The sequence below is a fragment of the Papio anubis genome, chromosome 8 (genome assembly GCF_008728515.1).
Source record: "Papio anubis isolate 15944 chromosome 8, Panubis1.0, whole genome shotgun sequence".
NCBI classification, from domain to species: Eukaryota; Metazoa; Chordata; class Mammalia; order Primates; family Cercopithecidae; genus Papio; species Papio anubis.
The window spans coordinates 89,964,350-89,970,620 of record NC_044983.1 but is presented as its reverse complement, the minus strand read 5'-3'; positions in this window follow the sequence as shown (position 1 = coordinate 89,970,620).

Here is a 6,271-nt window from a genome sequence, read left to right as displayed (position 1 = left end):
CACATGGCTTGCCCCCTCTGCTACAAGCTCGGGCACTGGAAACAGGACTGCCCTGAGGGTCAAACAGTCCCTGGGGCAGAATCCCAACCCCTGATGACCTTGAGCTGAAGGGGCTCTCTGCTCTGGCTGACTTCCAAATCAGACATCACCATCAAAAAAAGAAAGCCAAGGGAAACTCTGGAGGCAGCAAGTAAAATGATAAAATTTTCTTTTGGGTTCAGGAGCTGCCTACGGCCAGGTGTGGTAGCTCATGCCTGTAATCCCAGCACTTTGGGAGGCCCAGGTGGGCAGATCACCTGAGGTCAGGAGTTCAACAACAGCCTGACCAACACGGCGAAACCCCGTCTCTACTAAAAATACAAAAATTAGTTGGGCATGGTGGTACGTGCCTGAAATCCCAGCTACTCTGGAGGCTGAGACCGGAGAATCACTTGAACTTGGGAGGCAGAGGTTTGATGAGCTGAGATTGCACTATTGTACTCTAGCCTGGGCAACAAGAGTGAAACTCTATCTCAGAAAGAAAAAAAAAAAAAAAAAAAGCTGCCTACTCTGTGTGCTAATCTTCTCTGAGCAACTTTCCTCCAAATCCTTTTGGGTAATGGGGGCAAATGGTGTCCTTTCTCTCCAAAAGAAAAGATTCACAACCCTTTGGGTCAAGATGGTGCTTGCTTAATATTTACCTGAACTCTAAATTCATGTTTCCTTCTAATAGCCCTATTACTCCTGGGAAAGCTATCTAAATCTTTAACCAATAATTTCAACCTAGATAGTTCTACTTCAGAGGTTTGGAAATAGCCCACACTTATTCAGACAAGTTCTAGAAAAAAAAATCTAACCGAGCAATCTCTTGAGCAGGGCATAACTTCTACCATATATAGATAACCTCCTTATCTGCTCCCCTTCACAACAGAAATTGCACAGCAACATGTAGTGAAACCATAACCTCCCAACAGAAGGAAATTACTATTTTTTTTTTTTTTTTGAGAGAGTCTCGCTCTGTCACCTAGGCTAGAGTGCAGTGGCACAATCTTGGCTCACTGCAGCATCTACTTCCTGGGTTCAAGCAATTCTCCTGCTTCAGCTTTCCAAGTAGCTGGATTACAAGCATGTGCCACCATGCCCAGCTAATTTTTGTATTTTTAGTAGAGACAGGGTTTCACTATGTTGGCCAGGCTGGGTCTCAAATTCCTGACCTCAAGTGATCTGCCCACCTTGGCCTCCCAAAGTGCTGGGATTACAGGCGTGAGCCACTGCACTTGGTCAGAAAATGACTCTTGTCTACTTTAAAGGTTATAAAGGTAAAGGTATTTTTGGTAAGGAACATTATAAAGAAAAGATATTTTGTGTGAGAGAGGATCTTGTATGATGCATTCTTGTCCTAAAGTAAAATGACTAGTTGTTTAAATGGGGGAGATGCTTGGGATACGTTAGAGGGTCCAGGCATGTCATGGATGGTCTATGTAAGTTGTAAGAAGATTTGTGAAAGGGAATTTATTTAAAATGTAATTTTAAAGGGCATTAGGCCTGCTAAATGCTTCATAAACTGCTACTATGACTCTTAACTGTGCAACTTGCCTGCTTTAAAGCTAGGTAAGGCCTGGGGACATACAGAATTAGCCATGCCCCCTAGCTATGCTGCAAAGAGTCAGACCTTATCTGCACTTCTGTCTAGCGTCCTAGGCTCCACATCAGGTACCTACCAGGTTTTTCATCAAAAGTAAAAGTTGCTAAGCATTAACAATGTAACATGTACTTGAGAGTATTGGAAAAACAGTTTTACATGTAAGATGTGTAGGGAAAGTAGAATGTATTTTGGTAAAAGAGTATACGAAGGCATGGGAATGTGGATTTTTTGCTTAGTTTAGAAGGCTAAATGATTGTTTTAAGTTAGATAGAAAAAAGCTGAAGGTTTAAGCAAGTTGTGGAAGGTTTGTGAAAGATTAATCTTGTAAAAGAAATTCTGTGTAAACATATTGGCTAAAAGTAAAGAGGTATTATTCAGTTTATCTGTAAATTAAATATTTGGATAAAAGCACAACAGAGTTTTATTAGAACATTGATCTGGTCTTAAACAAAAAAACTAAAAAATTATAAAATGTTTATGAGAATCTTACTTCATGGTCAAACTGATTAAGATTGGATAGATTTGTCTATTAAGAACTGGGTTTGACATCAATAGTATTAAACAATGATGCAAAGTGGGTCTCTGTTTCTTGTAATCAAACCATTCTAAATTGAAACAACTACTTACAAAGTGTTCCTATAAGCTCAGTGGGACATGTCAATCAAATAAAATATGATAATGATCTTAAATGAACCAACAATAGTGTTGCAGAAATAAAATACAAATATAAGAAAGATGGCCAGGCACAGTGGCTCATGCCTGTAATCTCAGCACATTGAGGGGTCGAGGCAGGAGGATCCTTTGAGGCCAGGAGTTCCAGACTAGCCATAGCAACATAGCAAGACCCTGTCTTTACAAAATTAAAACTTAAAAAATTAGCCAGGCATGGTGGTGCATGCCCGTAGTCCTGGCTATTCTGGAGGCTGAGGAGGGAGGATAGCTTGAGCCCAGGTATGCAAAGCTGCAGTAAGCCATGACCACACCACTGTACTACAGCCTGGCTGACAGAATGAGGCCCCGTCTCAAAAAAAAAAAAAAAAAAAAAAAAGGAATGAAAGAAATAAGAGGAGACTAGAAGCAAAGAGTTCATTAGAAAAGTTATTAAGATAATTCATAGGAGGGGGTTAAAAGTCTGAATTTTGGCAGTGGAAATGGAAAAGAAAGGAATGAGAAGAGACATTAACAGGAAAGGAGTTATGAAATTTTGGTTAAATAATGGTCTCTAATGATTACCATGAGTGCCTGAAACTCAATGTTTACTGGTTATCTGACAGTCTAAAATTCTAGTTCACATCAATGACAGAAATAAAGGGTGAACAAGATCATGAGTTGAAAAAGTAGAGGAAACCCCAGACATTGCATGGTTTTAGGCTTTAGCCCTACCACTCTCGCGAGCCTCCCGTCTAGGAGAGCCATTAGTGTCTCAGGATGTCATATAATTGAACTCATACTGTATGTAGCCTTTACAGATTGGCTTATTTTACTTAGAAACATGAATCAAAGTTTTTTCCATGTCTTTTTATGGCTTAATATCTTCTTTCTTTTTAGTTTTGAGTAATATTCTATTATCTAGATATAACAGTTTATTTTTCCATTCACTTACTGAAGAACATTTCTGTTGCTTCCAAGTTTTGGCAATTATGAATAAAGCTGCTATAAACATCCATCTGCAGGTTTTATGTGGATAGGAATTTTCAGTTCCTGTGGGTAAATACTAATAAGCATGAATACTGGATTGTATAGTAAGAGTATGTTTAATTTTGTAAGAAACTGACAAATTGTCTTCCAAAATGGTTGTACCATTTTGTGTTTCCACCAGCAATTAATAAGAGCTCCTGTTGCCCCACATCCTCACCAACATTTGGTGTTGCCAGTGTTTCTTACAACATCCTTGTAAAAGTAACTAGTAAAGTTTTGCTGTGGGTTTGTTTTTTTTTTTTTTCCCATAGGGTCTTGCTCTGTCACCCAGGCTGCACCACAGGTATATGCCACCATGACTATTTTTTCTTTTTTCTCTTTCTCTTTTTTTTTTTTTTTTGAGACAGTCTCACTCTGTCACCCACGCTGGAGTGCAATGGTGTGATCTTGCTCACTGCAACCTCTGCCTCCCAGATTCAAGTGATTCTCCTGCCTCAGCCTCCCGAGTAGCTGGGATTACAGGCCTGTACCACCACACCTGGCTAATTTGGTATTTCTAGGAGAGAGGGGGTTTCACCATGTTGGCCAGGCTGGTCTCAAATGCCTGACCTGACAAGATCCACCCGCCTGAGCCTCCCAAAGTGTTGGGATTACAGGCGTGAGCCACCGTGCCCAGTGTATTATTATTATTATTTTGGTAAATAAAACGGGGTCTTGCTTTGTTGCCTATTGCCCAGGCTGGTCTTCAACTCCTGGGCTCAAGTGATCCTCCCACGTCATCCTGCCAAAGTGCTGGGATTACAGGCATGAGCCACTGCATCTGGCTGCTGTTTTAACCTAAGAAGTGAAGAAATTCTTTACCTAAGGAAATCCTAAAACCACTCACTAAGTAGTAGAATTAAAATGGGATAAGGCACCAAGTTTGATCAGTCAGTAATAAAGCTATAGGGCCCATGATCTGGCAGTGATACAGCAATTCCAGTTTATAGTAAAGATCAGAAAGAATAGATGACCTTATGAAACTATAAGTTTGTATAACAGGTTTAGCAATTAATAATTAATAAAGTATACACTTCTCCTCCAGTCTGCAATGGACTCCCCAGCAGGTGGCGGTAGATTGCAACTGGGCCTTGAAATTGCCTGAGATTTTCATTTCTGGCCTTGTACTAATAAAACATTTGCCTGGCATCTAAATGTTCTTTTTTTAATTTTTTTATTTTTATTTTTTTTAAGACGAAGTCTCCCTCTCTTGCCCAGGATGGAGTGCAGTGATGAGATCATAGTTCACTGCAGCTCAAGTAATCCTCCCCGCTCAGCATCCTAAGTAGCTGGGACTACAGGTGTGCACCACTGCACTTGGCTAATTTTTTTTTTTTTTTTTTTTGGAGAAATGAGGTCTTGCTATAAAGTTTCAACATGACTTTTGAAAGCCTCATTTCCCCCTTTTTTTTTTTTTGGAGATGGAGTCTTTCTTTGTTGCCCAGGCTGGAGTGCAGTGGTGTGATCCCGGCTCACTGCAAGCTCTGCCTCTCGGGTTCAAGCGATTCTCCTGCCTCAGCCTCCCGAGTAGCTGGGACTATAGGGCTGTGCCACTGGGCCCGGCTAATTTTTATTTATTTTTATTTTTTGTATTTTTAGTAGAGACGGCGTTTCGCCATGTTGGCCAGGCTGGTCTGCAACTCCTGACCTCAGGCAATCTGCCCACCTTGGCCTCCCAAAGTGCTGGGATTACAGGTGTGAACCACAGCGCCTGGCTGAAAGCCTCATTTCTTAAAAGAAAATTAACAATGAACTTCATTAAAATAGCTGAATTTTTAAACTCATCATCTTGTTCACCATTTATTTCTGTCATGGGTATGGACCAGAATTTTAGAGTGTCAAATAATCAGTAAATATTGAGTTCTACATGCACATGCTAATCATTAGACCATTATGTAACCAAAATTTCATAACTTTTTTCCTTATGTGTATTCTCATTCCTTTCTTTTCCATTTCCACCGTCAAAAATCCAAATCCAGACTTTTAGCCCCCTCTTATGAATTATCTTTTTTTTTTTTTTTTGGTAAGACGGAGTCTTGCTCTGCCGCTGAGTGCAGGGGCGCCGTCTCTGGCTCACTGCAATCTCCGCCGTTCTCCTGCCTCAGACTCCTGAGTAGCTGGGACTACAGGCGCCCGCCACCACGCCTGGCTAACTTTTTGCATTTTAGTTTCACCGTGTGAGCCAGGATGGTCTATATTTCCTGACCTCGAGATCCGCCCGCCTCGGCCTTCCAAAGTGCTGGGATTACAGGCGTGAGCCACCGCGCCCGGCCGAATTATTTTAGTAACTTTTCTAATGCTCTCTGCTTCTAGTCTCTCATTTCAATTAGTTGTAAACACCATGGGAAGAGTAAACTTTCTGATAAATATTTTCTTTAATTTTATTCTTCTTTCAAAATAGTCAATGCTCAGTTTCCTTTTTTAAACAAACTTTAATTAATTAATTTTGAGGTGGAGTCTCTCTGTCTCCCTGGCTGGAGTGCAGTGGCATGATCTTGGCTCACTGCAACCTCCGCCTCCCAGGTTCAAGCGATTTTTCTGCCTCAGCCTCCCAAGTAGGTGGGATTACACGTGCGTGCCACCATGCCTGGCTGAGTTTTGTATTTTTAGTAGAGATGGGGCTTGGTCATGTTGGCCAGACTGGTCTCAAACTCCTGACCTCAGGTGATCTGCCCGTCTTGGCCTCCCAAAATGTTGGGATTACAGGCATGAGCCACCACGCCTGGCCTCTTTATTTCTTTTTAGTTTCTGTTTTTGAGACAAAGTCTCACTCTGTCACCCAGGCTGGAGTGCAGTGGCACGATCTTGGCTCACTGCAACCTCCACCTCCCAGGTTCAAGCAATTCTCCCACCTCAACCTCCCGAGTAGTTCGAACTGCAGGTGCATACCACCATGCCCAGCTAATTTTTGTATTATTTGGTAGAGACAGGGTTTCACCACGTTGTCCAGGCTGGTCTTGAAATCCTGAC